Genomic DNA, 18,286 nt, shown 5'->3' with positions numbered 1-18,286 from the left:
GGGGGGTAAAGTAGTGAATTAGTAGTAAATTGACCTGGGCAAAACAGGTCAAACTGGTGAAGGAGCGAGATGCCACCTGCCTGTGAGGTCCTGGACAGGTTGTGGTTTGCCTGGAGCAGGCATCCCCCAGCAGCCAGACTGCTGCCAGCCCACCACCCACCCCGGTCATCCCTCTGATGATCCTGTCTGCCCCACAGCTAGATGTGGTTGGGAGGGGTCCACAGAAAACACCCCTGCACCCAGTTCCACCTCCATGGAGGGGCCTGGCCCAGCCATCCCTGCCCACCTCCTCCTAAGAAACCTCTCTTCTCAGCTCACCACCTCCATAGTGTCTCTCAGACACAAGCAAAGACAGCCACCTTCTGCTTTCACTCCCAGTGGTCTTTTCCCTTTGGATTTTAAACCACTTAGCAGATTACGTCACTAATTACTCCTTGTGTTCCCTTTCCAGCACGCTTTCAATCCTTGCACCTCCAGTGATCCAGCTGTGCATGTCACACTGTAATCAATTCAGTGAGGCTGTGGTGATGTGACAAGCTATACAAGGGTGGCTTTACTGGAAAATAAATTTAAAAAAACCCTTTAGCAGTTTGTCCTAGAGGGGTAGATTATCTGAGGTTAATCCCATGTGTATTACCCTGAGGTGTGAAATACTGAGCCCATTTATATGCATTTCTGTCTTTTCAGTTGTATGCACAATTGGACTCATGTATAGTCACCTCTTCCTCTGTAATTTTCAAATTTGTTGTGTGTTGGACCATTAACTCAAGGTGAGACTTCTCTTGCAGTCATTTCCTCTAACCTCATTGCATAAAGTGGTCTCCTGGGTAACAGTATTCATGGATGATCTGAACATCCCTGTTTTTGGGCAAGACTTCGTATTGCTCTGCACCTGTGTAGTCATTTACACTGGCACAATCTGAAATACACATATGGTTTTAAATTAAGCCTGGTGTAAATGAGAACACTGACTAATGGAGAATTAGTGGGTTTTTTGTCAAGTTTTTAATTCCTTTGTCACCTCTGTGAGCAAAACCAGCAATAGGCAATGTTGCTACCAGTCTCTCTTTTGATCCACACTGAAGAAATGGAAAGAGGAAGAAATGGGGAAAACAACAACAGACACAAAAACTTGAAAATAAATAAACAAAATCTGAACAAAAAAAGATTATTAACAGACACAAGGAGGTCTGTAATTGATTGTATCTTCTAGAATCAGGATAACAAAAGCACTTTCATCAGATGTTCTTTCACACTTGTAAAAGTTATATTAGGAATATGAAATACAAGAACGCCCAAGACATACCATAAACAGAGGGTGCAGGAAAGTGAGCTGACAGGCACCTTTATGGAAGTTAACGCTTCTCATTAGCTTGAGGAATGACATGCAGGTTGAGCACTTTTGGTTAACAGAAATTTCCAGGTCATATCAAGTCAAGGTAATCCATACTGGCCTTTGAATGCACTGCAGACAAGGCATCAATAAATACGTGAAGCTTGTATTTGGTGGATGGCTGAGCCGGTACCTGGCACTGGGCTACAAGTTTATTTACACACATATTATACACACTCTAGCAGAGGAAAAGAAGAGACACTGCACTCCAGATTAATACTTGCTAGGGCATCACACACTGCCTTTCGTGCGATAATGCCCAGCGCAGCACCAGAGGGGTCCTTCCCTCCCCTGCCGGCACTGGGACCAGAGCTGCTTCCATCCATGACCGACCTCCCCAGACCTATCCAACTCAGAAATGGAAATTTCACAGCTTTGTTGGGTTTTATTGTACCAAATGTGCAGATGAATTCTTTTACAGAAATTAGGGGCCAGTACCTCAGCCAGGATAAACTGGCTCATTGACTTCAGCAGAGCTTAGCTGATTGATGCAGGCTTTGGGACTCCCCCTGTTTGGTCAAACCTCATTCTGGTCATTTTGTCTGAATGAATGCAGACTGGAGGGAAGGGCTAGGAAGCATTTCAAGTGCAGGAACAGTGGAATTGTCCTATGTAAGATTCTGTGTGGACCAGCTGCCCACAGGCCGTTCACAGCTCCCAAAAATCTGTGGCCTTCCAGGGAAATATCTTACTGCAATTTCTGAGTAAATTTACAGGAGGAGATTCCCAAAAGTAAAAAAACTAGGATCAATGCTGCATTTGTAATTTTTTTTTTAAATAGTAGAATGTGGTACACCACATACACCAATTTTATAGAAATAATTATTTTTTGGATAAAATGGTAAAGACTGAGTAGACTCAGTAAAGACTGAGCACCCGTGGGGGGGAGATATCAATTACCACATCCCACTGCAAATATGGAGGGGGAGATTTCTAATTTGGTTTTTTTTGATGGTGAGTGTAGAAGAATGTAAATTGATGAATAAGCACACTTAGTGGTTGTTACCCATAGAAACATTAACTGAAACCTAATAAATACTGTTAAAATGTGGATTGCACATTTTACTGCATGTTGAGACTAATTGAAAAGTTCTTTTGGAGCTGTTTCAGGTTATTTTCTGACTCGGGAAGAGTACAGAATCTTTTTACACTCAGTTAACCTAGAAGTGTTGTTTTCATGGTAAAAAAAGAAAATATATTGCTAAAGACTCAACAATTTAAATGTACATAGCTCCACCGACGTTCAAGATGCTTCAATAATTGAGAAGAGTGGGAAATCTTTGTTCCTCACCTCTTCTTTCTAAATGAATTTCTGCATCCTAAATTGAAAGAAAACAATGTACTTTGAAGCATCTGCTATATCACCATGGTTCATTCTGGCCCCCCTGTTAGTTATTGTATTTGTGCTTTATGACTACTCTACCTGTAGCAGTCAGCTGGCGTTTTTTAAAAGCTGCTAGGTTTCTCTCTTGCCATTTAAAATTAAGATGATTACAAAGGTAAATCAAAATCAATGTCTAAAAGCAGTCATAGTCACATTGGTATCATGAGGAACTGGTGTTTTGCAAAACCTGAATGATCCTATGATAGTACAACCAATTCCTGTTGTAAGTGTCCTGGTATATTTTGCATTAATATTAGGATATTATGGAACAGTAAACAAAAGGGAGTTAGCTTTTGACTATAAAATTAAAGAAAACTAAAAATATTCCTTTTTTTTTTTTCCTGTGGAAGGATTTGACTTTTCTTTGGTCTGAGTTTTGAATTGTTATGATATATGTAATTATTAATGCACAAGGTTTTGTTATTATTTCATGTCTGGTTTATGTTCCTTTCTTTGCATTGACTTCTAATAATTGTGGAACAGAACTAGCACAAAATGTTGTTAAAGGGGATAATTTTGTCTCTAATTTTGATTTTCATGACTGAGTATCATTTTCTTGGTGAATTATTTTGACCAGAAGGGTAACATTTTTTAGTTACAAAGCCACTGCATTTTTTTAAGGGCAAGAACTTTACCTGGTGTACTGTGAAAGATTCTTAGCATTGTAAGAATGCTGCAGCTGAAAATAATAAAAATGGCCTTTTTCTTCATTTTCTATAAACATCTATTGAAAAAGAACTGAAATCCACTAAGCCTTCAAGATTTTATAAAGTTTGGTGAGGAAAACATCCTTTTGTAGTATTTTATTGCCTCAAGTATTACAGGAAAATTATTAGTATTATTCTTTATCAGTTTGAATACAGAAGGGATTTCTGACATTTAAAAAACATGTATTACAGTTTATTCAGTTGTAGCAAAGAATTCAGATTCTGTGACAGTAAAGTGATATTATTAACTGATCTGAATCTAAAAAAAAAAAAAATATCTGATTTTTTTTCATTCTTATGCTTTTCCTAACATTATTCCTGTAAGTGATGTGCCTGGTGGGATAAGAGGTTGCACGTCTTTTGTCACTGTGCTACCAACCGGGGCAGGATGTAGCTGTGATGAAGGGGAGAAGTTGTGGGTACGTACAGCTGGCAGTACGGGTGGAGGCACTGTGACATGCAGGGCTGCAGGTAACTTAAGCCCCACGTGCCCTTTGTAATAACATTTTCAGGTTTTTACATTCACATATTTTATTCATGCACATCGAGCAGAGTGTGGCAGGCTAGACTGTGACTTGCATTTTGCACCCCTGCAAAGGAAAGGGAAGAAATAAGAATTCTTGTTGTGTCCCTGGGATGGGTGTTGGGGTGAGCTGACATAAATAAATGCTGTGAACCTGCTTATTTGTCCTCCCTCAGTGCACAGGAACAGGAATGGGAAGGTAAGGGCAGATCAATACACTAAGTAGAGCAGCTGAGTCAGGCAAGAAATATTGATATTTGCTGTTGGTTTGGGCCTGCAACAAATAACCATGCATTTCCTTGAAGCCTGAAAAAATAGGGAGGGACTCATGCTGTGGAGGTATGCTATCTCTCGGGATTTCTGCATAAATGATGTAGTTTATGCAGTCTTAAAGGTTAGAGTCTCCTGAAACTTTTTGCTTGTGTTGAGTAACACTGTCCTCCACAAGCTGCTGTGGAGACCTGGAAGGATTAACCTGGACAAACTCTTCTGAGGGAAGTCTCTTTCTTAAAAAAGGTTTGGAGGAATTGCATGGAGAAGTTCCTCACCTTCTCAACGTGGGTCAGGACTTACATATTTCCTTAGTGCAGGGCTCCTCCGTGTAAAGCGACTTCTCATGGTCCTCCTTCCTTGGAGTGGGGAATGGCAGAGCTGACCAGGGAAAGCTTGATTCACAGCTGAAAATAGTAACAATCTCTGAAAAAAAATGGCACACCAGACATCGTACAGCTGGAAATATTTTTTTCTGGCACAAGAAGATAGGATGTTGTTTAAGAGGCTGGGTAATTTAGACACCTCTGGATCTAGGGGGACAATAAGGGAGGTTTAAGTTTGTGCATCGGTGTGTTTAAACATGCAAAACCCTCTCTCTGGATTTTACTTTGGCAGCTAACCTTCAAAAGATTGGTTTCCTTGTCTGGAGAAAAGAGGGTAGGTAAACTTCCCGTTCCTGCTGATTGCAATTGCCCCTAAAAATAAGCATTAATTATTGCAGTTGTTTTCACTATATTCACAAATCTTTCTGTGAGATTAATGAAAGTGTATGAAGGGGAGACTGAAAGTATACAGAATGACGTATAAGTAGCACCAACAGATATTTTTAAATATCTAGGTCTTTGGAGGCTTATGTGGCCAAACTTTCCCTACTTTTAGAGGTTAACCCATAATTTCTACGAATGTTAAAGTAAATCAACCATGATCTAAATCCTGCTCCCATGAAGTCAGTGGGAGTTTTGCCACCAATTTTAGTTGGAACAGGACCGAGCTGTGTAACTGTTATTTAATGCCTCTGCCTATAGGAAAACTGAACACATTTATTTTGATTGGAAACAACATTATATAATAATTCCCCAAAATTCTGAGGTTAGCTGGCTGGTAGGAAATATAGTTCTTGGGGGAAAAAGTTGCTCCAACAGCTGTCATTTGCAATATATCACAATGTAAATGTTAATTCTAGTTAATGTAAAAGGAAACTGTCTAAAATAATTTAAGACACAAAGAATTGCATTTAATAGGAGGGAACTTAAATATAACATTATGATATACCAACAGGCTTATGTAAAAAAAAAAAATTGGCTTGCCAGGGAGTTGTTCACATTAGGCTAAATCGTACCATGGGTAATGCCCAAAATGAAGACTCTGGTGGAAGTACCCAAACCACTGTGCCTCAGAGAAGAGCTTGTCCTCAGCGGACTCAGTAGGAACAGGAAGTAATTTGTGATGCTTCGTTTCTGTGGTGAAGCATCCTTTCCTCGTGCAAAGCACAGGCTCTCATTACTTTCACCAGTGTGTGACGGTGGTGGAGGAGGCCCTGCCAGCTGTTCACTCACCTTCAGCCTGGCCGTGCTGGAACAGGCTCTGTGGCTGCCCCCCAAGACCTGGAGGTGTTTTTCTCCCTCCTGACCTCCAATACAGATGCAAAATGCAAAACATGTCACTTAAGAGCAAGTTTTCACCTTGAATATATCCTCAGAGCAAGTACACAGCCTTATGAACAATATGTAAATATAATTCCACAAAGAGTAATATGAGACCACTCAAAAATGTGCATGCAGTAGGTACTTGCTATAAAGCAGTGTGCACCAAATCTTTGGCTAAAGTTGAAATAATTTATTTAAAGCTGAGACATCTGTGCAGTGTTATAATTGTAAAATTTCTCTTTGTGTCCAGAGATAAGTATCTGACTGAAAGCTATCAAAATTTCAAGAGTGCTCAGTCACAGACATAATAATACTGCGCTTACTTGTGTGATGAAAATTGCTGTCGGGAGCCTGATAAATCTCAGTGGATGTTAACCAGGGTAATAACCTTGACCAGTTGACTTCTTTCTAATCCGGTGCATTCATATTTACATGGGGTATATCCAGGATATCCTTTGGACTATATTCCTTGACATACTGAGAAATAAAAGTACAGCCTGCTTAGGTGCTATTTATCTCCTGACAGCTTCATGGACAATCATCTTGGGAAGCCTGGTGGTATGCAAACCAGATCTGATTGCTACAAGCATCTAAGCCTCTCCTTCTCTCTTTCTTCTTTCTGACTGTGTTCCAGACTTAAGGCCAGTTTCCACCATGGCATAGCACTGCCTGAGTGGGCTGACCTGGGTGAAGGGCAGGAATGGGGCTTCTCGGCCCCAGGTGTGGAGCTCCTGGTGTGCAGGGAGGGAGAAGTTAAGGACTGCAGCCCACCCTATCTCTTAGGCTTTGTGTCAGTGGATCGGTGCTGAGGGAGGAATCATGTCCTCATGTCCTCCATATAATCTCCCCTTTAACGCTGCATTACAAAGCTGTTTTTGTGGCGAACTTATAATGCAGTTACCTTGGTGAATCACTGTGTCTCAAGTGTTCCCATTTATATTTTTTAAAGTGGTGGAAACTAAAGTACTTTGCTTCTGTGCACTCTGCGTTCCCCCAGCAGATACCAGAAGTTCTAAGCTGCACCATTTAAAGGCAGAAGCATTTTCACACTGTAAGAAAAGGACCAATATATAATCATACCTGGAAATTTTATTCTATAGTTGCTACATGACAAAGTAGGTGGCTCTGCTGAAACACTGTGTTTAAATTAATCATGTAACAATGGTAATTTGAAAGCAATCTTTAGAAAGTCCATATATGACAGTCTATATCTATCCATATATTCACAATCTTTAGTCTCTCTCCCTCTTGTTAGGAGACTTACATTTCTAAAGGAACCTGGAGAATACTGTTTGCATAAGACTGTCATCACGGGGGATGTCTTCTTCCAGGTTCTTTGCCATTCATCCAGCAAATAATATCCTGCTTTGAAAAATAAATCTTCATGTTTCAGCACAGTTTTTGTTACACACGTGGAAGAGATATTTTGCACACACACACGAGCAGTCACACAGTCTGCTCTTCATCATGGCACTTTCCCTAGCTTGAGGCAGCTTATGGGGAAAACAGCGTGGATGCTGGGCTGGGATTCTGACAGAAGATGGAACTCTGCATGCCACCCTCCTCCTATGGAACTGCTGTACACTTGTGCGTATGAAACAGCCCCATTTACAGTATACCTCCTCTGCTGATCTGTGAGGGGTTTACTGAGTGCAAGAAGAAGAAAGATGTCATGTGGGGTGACTGGTGCCTAAGGAAAGGGCAGTAAGGCAAACGATCAGTATTGTCTTCCTTGGCCACACTTGAGGATGGCTGCCATCCAGCAATCACTGTTTATTGTGTCTGTAGGGGGGATCCTAGACAAATCCAACCTTGCACAGAGTTCTGCCCTGCTACTGCTGATAGCTGTTCAGTCAGGGCTATCCAGGAAGCAGAAGGCCTTAAAGACTTTGTTACCTCCACGGTTTTCCTCTTCTTTCCTTTGAGGCCAGAAAGGCTTATCTTCAGTAGCCGGCAGTCTTGGCAGGAAAAAATGAATACTTGTATTCACATATGAATACTTTCATTTGCACATGAATATCAGTATCTTTGGGAGGGACAGCACCTCCACAATATAAATGATATCCAAAATCTCCGTGCATGAATAATGGCAGAGAAATGATCAAGACAGAGAGATGATCATGCCAAACTGAAACGCTAGGAAGAACATACGAAAGTGTTTGTGAGTAAATTACTCCTTTCCTTATATAGGCCAGCTGCACAGCATTTTCTTTCATGTGTGTACTATTTATAAAGCTTTGTAGAGAATTCCAGTTTGTGTTATACTGACTCTTCTGTAGTCTGAGAAATAATTTATAAGAGCATAAAGACTGACTCTATATAAAGAAAGAGGCAAAGAGCCAGAGGAAAGGTTGAGCCTACAGCCTGACTTCCGCATTTCATGACATTTGAGAACTTGATTTATCAACCTTAATGTTACATTTAACATAAGCACATAATTTCCTAGGATCTTCTCATCAAATTTAAGAAAAAAAAAAAAAAACACCAAAGATCTGAGTGTAACAGCATTGTAAATTCTTTCTTCTGTATCTTTGCTTCCACAAAGAGGACCAGATTGTGCTTTGTAGCTCATTGTCTCATCAGCTCGGAAGGAAGAAAAGGTCCTCTGCTCAGCAAAATGCAGTTGTTGCCCCCGGACTCAGAAAAGTATAATGGTTTTCTCCTTAGTGCGCTGTGCCATCTGCAAGGGATGAAGAAAAGAGCAATCTCTGGTTGCTAACCATGCTCCAACCAGTTAATCAGAGGAGGTGGACAGGCACCGCATAGCAAGGATTCTGGGTGTACTGTGTGGCAGGCTTTAATGTACCAAGGGTGTACATGGACCTCCTCAGTCACACGCCAGACAGGCTTGCTCTTAACTCTGGCGATAACTCTTTGTGCATTAGTAACTCTTACAACTACTGTGGTTTTTAACATGGTCAAAGTTTACATTTAAAACATAGATTCATCAACATTGTAACCCTTTGTGATTTTGTTTTGATTTTATCAAATTCTTGCTTCGGGAATAAAACAAAATCACTAAATACAACATCAAAAATATATGAAAAAAGTCCATGTTTCATTTGAGATTTCCTAGGTTTTGATTTCTTGGTTCAAGTGACCTTTTTGTTTTGAGGTTTACTTTGTCTGTATGTAAAAATAATCATAATTAAAAATCAGATAAATATCAAACTGGCATATTTTCCTCCACAATTAATGAATCATGGCAGCTTGTAGCAAATCTTCTGGGCTACTGATCTTCCTTTAGAAGCAACTGACCATTTTACTCCCTGAGATAAATGGGATTCCAGGAGGTTAAACACCCCACAGGAGACTCCATGTTCCGTTCAAATTTCAGATAGTAAACCTCAAGCAGAAAAAACCTTGCCAACTTTTGTGCCAGATTAATCTACTTATCTCCTAGTTACTTCACAGCCATTTCTTGCTTACTTCCTATTGATTCGCTGCATGCTCAAGTTTTCCCCCATGCTTTCTTGTAGATGTGTTCTTGGAGTTTGAATGCTCTGAAGAAGGAAAGCCAGTAATTTCTGATAAGTACTCAGGTCACTGACTGTAGACTCTTCAGGGTAAATCTGTCTATTTTACATTTGCTCATTTGCTTTATGAAATTTGGCTTATGAATAACATACTTGTTTATATGCTGGACTTCTTAATAATAGTTCAGGGGGAGAGCTTCATTACAGTTTAGGCTGGATGCATTCTTATAACGCAGCAAATACAAAAGCACAAAGATATTGCATTTATATTTCATCATTTATGTATTTCATCCTGATTTTTCTCTTTCAAAATATTTTTTTTGCCATTCAGCGTCAACTCCTCTGCAGCAGTACTAGACGCTGATTATAAATGTGACACATTCTGCCAGCTGCAAGAAAAGCCCTCTACAAATCCCCCTGAACTCAACAGTGATAAACTGAGGCCAGCTATGCGAAACTTCTGTCTGAGACAAGCCAAGGTAGCCATGAAGTTCTATTGCACTTCCTTTGGTTTTGAAATGGCCGTTTTGCTTGACATCTGCATAACCTCAGGCCAAAGTAGACATGCTACTGCGAGCTCTAAAACCTGATTAGCTCCCTGTCCTGTTTGCCACAGTCAAGGTAGACCACCTGTGTGGGCAGATGAGGTCTGTTCCTGGCAAGAACTGGTTTAGCTTTGTGGAACAGCATTGATTAACCTACCAATGCTGCTGGAGATTAATTTGCTCCCCAAAATGCAGCTAACTATTAATATGTACACATTTTCATTCTCTTCCAGTAGATTTTATGTAAGTGTGCTGATACCTTTAGGGGTCTTTAAAATGCCAGGGGGCCTGTGCTGCAATCACACATTCTGGAACATTTCTACAGTCACTCTACATACTTTAGTAACCACTTCCTTAAATTCTGCCAGCATTCCTCAATATAACCACCAAAATGTTTCTCACCTTGTCCACACTGACTACACAAAATTTTCCAAAATGCTGTACTAACTCTGGTGAAATATTAAAGCATTTTCTTACCTTCTATTAAAGAAGGACAGGGAGTTTCTCACATGAGGCATATTCTCAATGATACGGATAAGCAGAAACAATGGATGTTATTACTATCATCTTGAAGAGATAAATACTTTAATTCCATCACCAGCCCCACAGTATTATTCTCCCATTTGACATATCACCCTTCCAGCTGCTTCCCCATCTATAACCTCTGTACCTACTGTCTTCTGCTTTACCAGGTTGAGAAAAGATCACAACAGCTTCAACAGAACATCACAGGCTGGCCCACACTTCTGTTTTCATTCAATGCTCCTGTTAGGTCTTTGTGAGGTATGTGTTGAAGGCTGCAAGAGGAAGGGTTGGAGGGTACAGAAGTGCAGTTCCTGCTGTAGCTGCTGTGTCTGCAATAACTAAAGCGTTAAAAATTATAGCTCCTTAATTTCACCTTAGCAAGGTTGGGACAGTGTGAAAATAAACTTGTCTGCCCCAAAAAGCTGAAGTCCTTATTGTGTTATCACAAAATTATTTTCAGGATCTGAGCCAAAAAGAATGCAACACAAGGACTGACTTTACACTTGTTGTCATTAAGTCTATATATTTATTTTAGGCTTGCCTGTTTTCTGCTATAGCAGCTTGCTCCTTTCAAACTTGGTTATCAGACACTCTGCTCTGTGTTAACCTGTATTTTTACATCTATTTTGTAGTAGATAGGCCAGAAACTTCCTTTCTGGAAAACAGAACTAAAATTCAGAGTCATGGAAGTGCAAAAGGCAATGTCATTATCAAGGGATTCCTGTGAACTTTTGCAACTCATTTTGGGATGCACAGCACCTCCAAGTGACCCTCTCTTAATATAGCTAGTAGGAAATTATGACCTTCTTAAACTTCCTCTACCCTTGCATGCAGAAAACCTATTAACTTGTGCAGAAAGCAAGTATTTATATCCACAGTTGAGGATTTTAATACAGGTCTATTACTTCAGAGGTGAATTAAACCACTTGATTTTGAACTGAAAGCAGCAGTATTATGTAATGCTTATTAGCCTTCAAATTTGTGTTGGAAAGAGGCATTCATGAGAGCTATCTCCCTTTTCCCTGCTCTGATTTACTCTAACATTGGTGCCTCTGGAATTAGCTGTAAATATGTCCTTGGCAGCTACGCTAACAAAGGTTGCTCCTGCAGCCCAAATCGTATGAGTTGCTGAGCGCTGCTGGAAAGAGGCAGAACACCTTCTGCTTCCGTTGTCTTCAGCGCAAACTGACAATGATGCCTCACCCCTTGCGTAGCTCACTGGGTTGCAGGGCTGGGCTTATAGTGAATTTGCAGGGCTTCTTCCGTGCCTTGGTCCAGATCATCAATAAGAAAAATATGCTAAATTTTGGTGAGAGGAAAGAAAAAGCGATAGCAATACTGCAGGCTAAATCCTGAGTTGTGTGAGTCAGTATGGCACAGCTGATTCCAGTGATGCAGTATCAATCTATCCCTGCTGAGGTTCTGCTTTGAAAATTTTAACGGCTATCAATTCACATGAAATACTTTGGATATATTGCTAAATAATGGCTTAGATGCCACAGCAAGAAACAATATCATGCCACTTATTATTCCATTTAAAAACAATATAAGCCATGTGTGAGAAATTAAATCTGTCACCCTGGGAAAGAGTTCAGGCTGTCAAAATGGTAATAGAAATGAAATTCAATTACCTATTTTCTATGTTACCCATGGTAATTCCCCAGAAAATATTAAAGGAAATTGAAGAGGAGATTATATTGTAAAATGTTTTCATAATATAATTATTGTTTTAATTACTTTAAGAAAAATCAGTACAATTCTGTAGAAAACCAGCTGAAAGTTATAAGAAGTGCAGGTTGTCAGACTACGATTAACTGCCATTGACCATGACCATCACTGCTGTGATGACAGCCACATGCTTGCTTCTGTAGATTTTCCTCTTGCTCAGCCTTGCTGTGGCATTAGTCTGGGAGACTGAAGGCAGGGATGAGACTGATGCTGAGCTTTCGGTGGCTGTGCAGAAGAAGAAAGCCTGCAGGGAAGTACCTTAAAGGTACCTTAAAGGCCCTTTTTGTCCAAGCAGCCCTGTTCAGCTCTGCACCCTTTCCCTGCCAGAGCTGGCCCAGCCCCACCGTAAGTGTCAGAGTCCTTAAAATGGCAAACATTCACTGAAGATCCAGCTGGCCTTCATTTTCCTGCGTGACTTTTCCAGCTATGCAGAATGGAGCTCAGAGCCTCTCCTTGGCTGTGTTTCACCATACCATGAGGAGTGGAATAATTCAGCAGGATGTACTGTGAGATACCATTCCATACTGTAGCTTCAGAGTGAGCTATAGCCCACAGGTTAACACTGCAACCAGAGGTTGCAAAGACCTGAACCTCAATCTGTGTACTAATAACTGAGCTATTGCATAAGGGGAAAGAGGGGCTCAGTATAAGATGCAGAATGGACAGTCAGCTGGCAATTAGGCACTTTTGTAGATTTAGCCCTAAAATAATGCACAAATGTTCTGTAAGTAAAAGTCAAGGACAAAATGCACTTATTCTACAAAGAAATTAGAATTCCTCAAGGCAGAAATTTTTAGAAGTGAATGATGATGATGTCAAGCATTTGAGTTATGGAAGAGTTCATATTTTTTTCCAGGTTAAGTTCACACAAGAGGAAAGAAATCCAAGACAATCAGAGGGAAAAGTAAGACCAAAAAGAGGCCATTGCATGCTGCTGCTCTCAAAGACTGATGATGTTTCCTATCCTAGCACAAGTACGTAAGTTAACGCCAGCACTGAAAACTGATTATATTCTACACATTAAGAAAAATAGCAAGAACATTGATGCTTCACTAAGTGTGGGATGAAACAGGCTGGTGTGAGTTTATGGTTATGCATTCACAATCTCCTTAATCTACCACAACATTTTCTGTTTCCTTCCCAGATCCTTAATGGTAACAAATTGGAAGTTGTGGCAGAGATTTTAAGGTTACATTGTGAGTTGTGTGTGCATCCTCTCAGTGGAGAGGCAGCATTGGGTGGCTCCTTGCTCTCAGGCATCTGATCTTTGGGGTATAACCTCAGCTGGAGGGTACAGGGCAGCGCATAGGGAAGCTGAGCAGCTCATGTGTCTGAACCTGGTTTGCCTTTGCACCACGACCTGCCAGAGCACCTGATCTCTAAGTGAGCCTGCGCTGAAATCTGCAGTGCTTAACAAGACTCTTTCTGATACTTGAGCTAAACTGTTTACAGCTCGCTTGCTAGTTTATCTACTCTTCTGAAGCCAGCAGCATAGAGATACTTTGATTATTAATTGCCTTCTTGTCACCATAGAGAGGTCTTGGTGGTACCTGGAGTAAATGGATAGCATTCGGGGAACCTGAGTCCTCATCAAAACTAGTTGTGAATGACAGGGGGAGTCTGTGCTATGAGATGAAGCCAGATGCACCCCTTATCCACCCCGAACAGGCCAGCCCTGGTAGAAGGAGCAGTCTAGCCACAGCACAGTGTCTTAGCTAACTAGCCTTGCAGACCGGCTATGCTAATAAGCCTGAGCATAGTTCTGCCAAGGCTGATTTCAGGTTCGCAGTTGCATTTTTGAGCTCTGCCACACAGTGCTGTGTAGACGTATCGTTTGCTTGGGGCTAGGTTGGGGCAATCCACACGAGACTGCGCGATACTAGGCAAGCCCTCCCTCTCCCTCTTTGCGGAAGTTGCTGAAATTCTCTGTATCCCAGTCACTTCACGGATGAGAGGGAGGCTCTTGGAAAAGGGTCTAAGTTTATCTTCTTTTGGCTCTTTCTCTAAGCGTGGTTTGCATTTCCCTGTTACCTGGTCATGTGGGAACTTAGAGCACAAGCACCATTCAGGGCTGAGTGGCCAGTCAGGATAAGGAAACCTGCTGATAATATAGCTGTAAAGAAAACATTATATAGAGATAGATCATGCCCTCAAGGCATGGACTTGTTTTCGAAAGAGTTTTCCTGGCATGAATTGGATGTACTCTGATACTTCATGCACGGTGACAGGGAAGGTGCTACGAAGGCTGCTGCATCACGCTTCTGGTTGCACCCTCCCTCCTCGGACCACCCTGGCTTCCAGCAGAGCAATTAGGGTGCAGTGACTGTGTTCCCCCAAACACCTGGGCTGCGAGTCCATCTGACCCACACGCCACAGGGGAAAGCTCCTTGTTCTTTCCCCTTTTGCTATGACCACGTAGACAAGCCAGGGCAGAACTAGCTCTGATCGCTCAGTGGTGCTATGTTGAGAAGGTCCAGAGGAAAGAACAAAATATATTAAGTTCCTTTCCAAAATGAGAAGTAAACTAAAGATCTTATGCTGTGTATCACATTATGGAAATAAAGCTGCATGGTTGCAGCTCCCCTCTTGTCTAAGCCCTCATATTAAGGAAGAGTTCTAAGAAGTTAAAGGGGAAAAACCAAGAACTGCAACCAAGTAAATCTGAGGCAAATCCTCACAGCTGAGAAGATATGGTCCTCACAATACAGTAAACTTGCTTTTAGCTTGGCTATTCAAATTGTCTTTTTTTTTTTTTTTCTCTTTTTGGTTTAAATTTTGAAAAATAATAGCTGCAAGGCTCTTTGAAGACCTCAAGGAAGGTTTTAAGCATGGCCAGGGAATATGCTCTTTGTAAAGCAAGAGTCAGAAATACTGAAGACTGATTCTGTTTCCTTAATATAAAATTAGTGCAGCTTTAAGTTTCCAGCTCCAAGTGAACGAACAATGCTGAAAGACAGTTATTTAATGGACCAAGAATTATGGGAACAGGAGTCAGAGCATAGCCTCAGCTATCATAAAGGAACAGAAATGGAGAAATACATTAATTAGATGTTAAAATAAGTCTAAGTTCATATTCTAATTTATATTTCAATGTTGAATTTCACACAAGAGTTTCATTACTTTCATTTTTGGGGTTTTCTTACGACCTTGGAAGCTCCTTGGCGTTAGCCAAGTTTAAATTAGATTTAAAACCCTTTTCATTTCAGAAACTCTCCAGCATGACACATTTAGGTGATATTATGCATTGAATGTTCTCTTCATAGTTGTATCTGGTTTATTTGGTTTTGATCATGGTTTATGTAAGGTTTCCTGGATATAACTGTATTTCTTAGGTTCCTACCCCTCAGTTACTATTGTGGGGGTGTTATATGATTTCTTTTTAAGAATGTTTTCAAGCAGAGCTTTTACCTGTTTTTTCAAGACATAATTACACTGTGACAACTGCCAGGACATTGCAGTATGTGTCATGCAGAAAGACTTCTATGAATTCAGAACAATCACCTTTACATCTTACACCTGCAAACAATAAAAAGAGCCAGCAAAGTGGCATCACAGTCTACTTTGATAGAATATTCAAAGCAAGACAATCAGCAATATACTTCAGTTTTGCAAGTCCTCTGTCAGCCCACTTCTGGCTGGTTGCAACTCTGTTTTCTAGTGTTGATGCAAATTCACCAAGTGATGGCATGCCCATCAGACTACATGAGAGAAAACAGGAGAGCCAGCACAACAAACTGTAGGAGGTTAATGACCTGTACTAGCACGGACATTTTCTTTGCTAGCAATAGTTCCAAGTCACCCTTTCATTAACACTTTACCGCTATAGTTAGAGGAGATCTTCCAGTCTATGCATTGATTTTATTCTTTGCCATTTCATTATTATTGGGTTATTCCAACTATCTAAGCCCTTTAATAATCCACATGTCTTCATCAATTCATCTTTTTATTTATCCCTCTAATTTTTACTGTAGTTAGTTATTCGTGGAAACACACACACACATGAGTGATTGAAGAAGTGAATGGCTTCCACCATGCAGAAATTATTAAATAAAATTCCAGATATCTCAACATATGAGAGACATATAACAGAAAAGAGGGAGGATGGAAATTGATAAAGAAGATGGAAATTGATAAAGAAGAATTGCAGGGAAGACACCAAGTTCAAAGACTGTAATGATGTCTTGCTGGAGTAACACATTTTGAAGGCTAAAAAAAATGCAGGGAAAATGCATCAGAAGTATTACACAGGCATGATCAAAGGCAAGATTTTGGGATTGGGAAAAAAACAACATCAGTTCTCTATGAAATCCTGTCTCACAATGAAAGCAAAAATCTCCCACAAAAATGCCTTTTATAGTTTTTGTTGCTTAAATATTCTGCCAACTCTAAAAGGTAAGGCTAACACTGAAATTCCTATCCATTAATGTCTGCAGTACATAGAGTAAAAAAAAAAAAAAAAAAAAAAAAAGAAGGGGAAGAGATGGAAGTTAATTATGCAAGCAAGCTTTGCCATCTGTAACCCAGCCAGATCGTCTATCCTATTGCTTGTCATTGAACAAAACTGTACATGCAGTGTAAGTGCAACTAGGGCTTTACTGATATTTATTAAAGACAGATGTGTGTTTTGTGCTTTGAGCACAGATATAGACTTTCAACTGAAATGACTTGTCATAGTTGAAATTATATTATAAATTAATTCTAAATGAGGTGATATTTTACCACGGAAATGTGCTTGCAAGCAGAAATAGTTCATCTGAATACACTGTTTTGTTTCAGGTTGCTGTGAAAATGAGTTTATTTCTTGATTCATATTTTGGGAGCAGTGGGTGAAATAATCCACAATGAGTAATTAATTTAATGAATTTTGCTGGTCTTTTATCTGCTGTCCATGAATTGCCACAAATATATGAATTCTAAAAAGCGTTCATGATTTGAAACAATTTTCAGATTGCAGCAGTTTACGCAAATAATTCTTCCTCTGTGTATCAGTGAAAACAAAATGGCAGTGTGGATTACAACTGGCATCTGTAAACAGGAGTTAATTAAAATGTATTGGATTACTTTTTTTTTTTTTTTTTTTGAACACTTGTATGTTTTTTCCTAGGGTATATTTATATCTTTACTACTCTGTAGTGAAAAATATTAAATGCAGTTCATTTAACCTGAAACTAGCTCAGGTTTTGCTCTGATGGTATGACTGCCGTGGAGCCCATGCCAACAAAGGCCAACAGCCCAAATGCCTACAGAGAGGTCTAGGCAGGATTTCTGAGCTTTATTACCTCGCCCCTGGCAGTCAGGCAAGCCATGGTAAGGCTAGTTCAGATAAATAAGGTATACCCTTTGTACGCACCAGTTCAGATAAAGTCACTCTGGGCTAGATTTGAGCTCAAGCAACAAGGAAGAAATGCCCCGAATTGCTCTGTCCCAGAAGTAGCCCTGTGTCAAAGCGTCAGACCGAGTTTGCTTTATGTGCTAGGCTTGTCTCTTAGTCGCATCAAAACTATTACTGAAAATCATAGAATTTCTTGGACAGAAATCAAGAAATGCAGTTAATATTTTTATTGTTAAAACTGCTATTTACTCTTACAGAGCCTGGAAAAAGCATTGTAGCACATCATCTGGAAGCATGCCTGAGAAAAGTGTTCTGAAGAGCCAGCTCCTTGAACATGCTTTCTGTACTTCTTGTTTAACTACTTCACATACTCATTTTCTAGTCATCATAGCCACATTAGTTAATAAATTAAAACACTGGCAACATAGAGGACTTTTATCAAACTTGTACAGACAGTTATTAGCATATTTACCATGGCCAAATTGTTTCACTTGATTTATTTCTAAAAGTCAGAAACAGTTTCAGCAAGTACATCAGCATTCCAGCTCAACAAAAAGCATCTTTATTTCTGCTTTAGCCAAAAATCAAGTTTATAATATTCTGAATAATACATTATCTATATCCAACCATCCATTCACCCAGAACTCAATTCTCTTAGGTTGAGCAATGTTTTAGGTTTAAATTTCCCTGTTTGCATTTCTCCAAAGGTAAAAAAGATCTTTACATAACACTGTGAGTCAAAACAGTCTATTTT

The 18,286-nt window shown here is 40.0% G+C and overlaps 1 long non-coding RNA gene across 5 annotated transcripts in view; it reads left to right on the top strand.

Moving 5' to 3' along the window:
• The window catches only part of LOC142601060 (uncharacterized), a 123,642-nt gene that overhangs the window by 82,709 nt on the left and 22,647 nt on the right, over positions 1-18,286 (top strand). For all 5 annotated transcript variants that reach the window (XR_012834628.1, XR_012834625.1, XR_012834627.1 and 2 more), the window contains 3 exons: positions 9,406-9,492; positions 9,734-9,881; positions 13,057-13,174. This is a non-coding gene — a long non-coding RNA (uncharacterized LOC142601060). The remainder of the gene's footprint in view (positions 1-9,405; positions 9,493-9,733; positions 9,882-13,056; positions 13,175-18,286) is intronic.

Source organism: Balearica regulorum, chromosome 3, assembly GCF_011004875.1.
Source record: "Balearica regulorum gibbericeps isolate bBalReg1 chromosome 3, bBalReg1.pri, whole genome shotgun sequence".
Lineage (NCBI taxonomy): Eukaryota > Metazoa > Chordata > Aves > Gruiformes > Gruidae > Balearica > Balearica regulorum.
The sequence above is the reverse complement of the archived record's forward strand: the minus strand, read 5'-3'. Positions and strand labels throughout refer to the sequence as shown.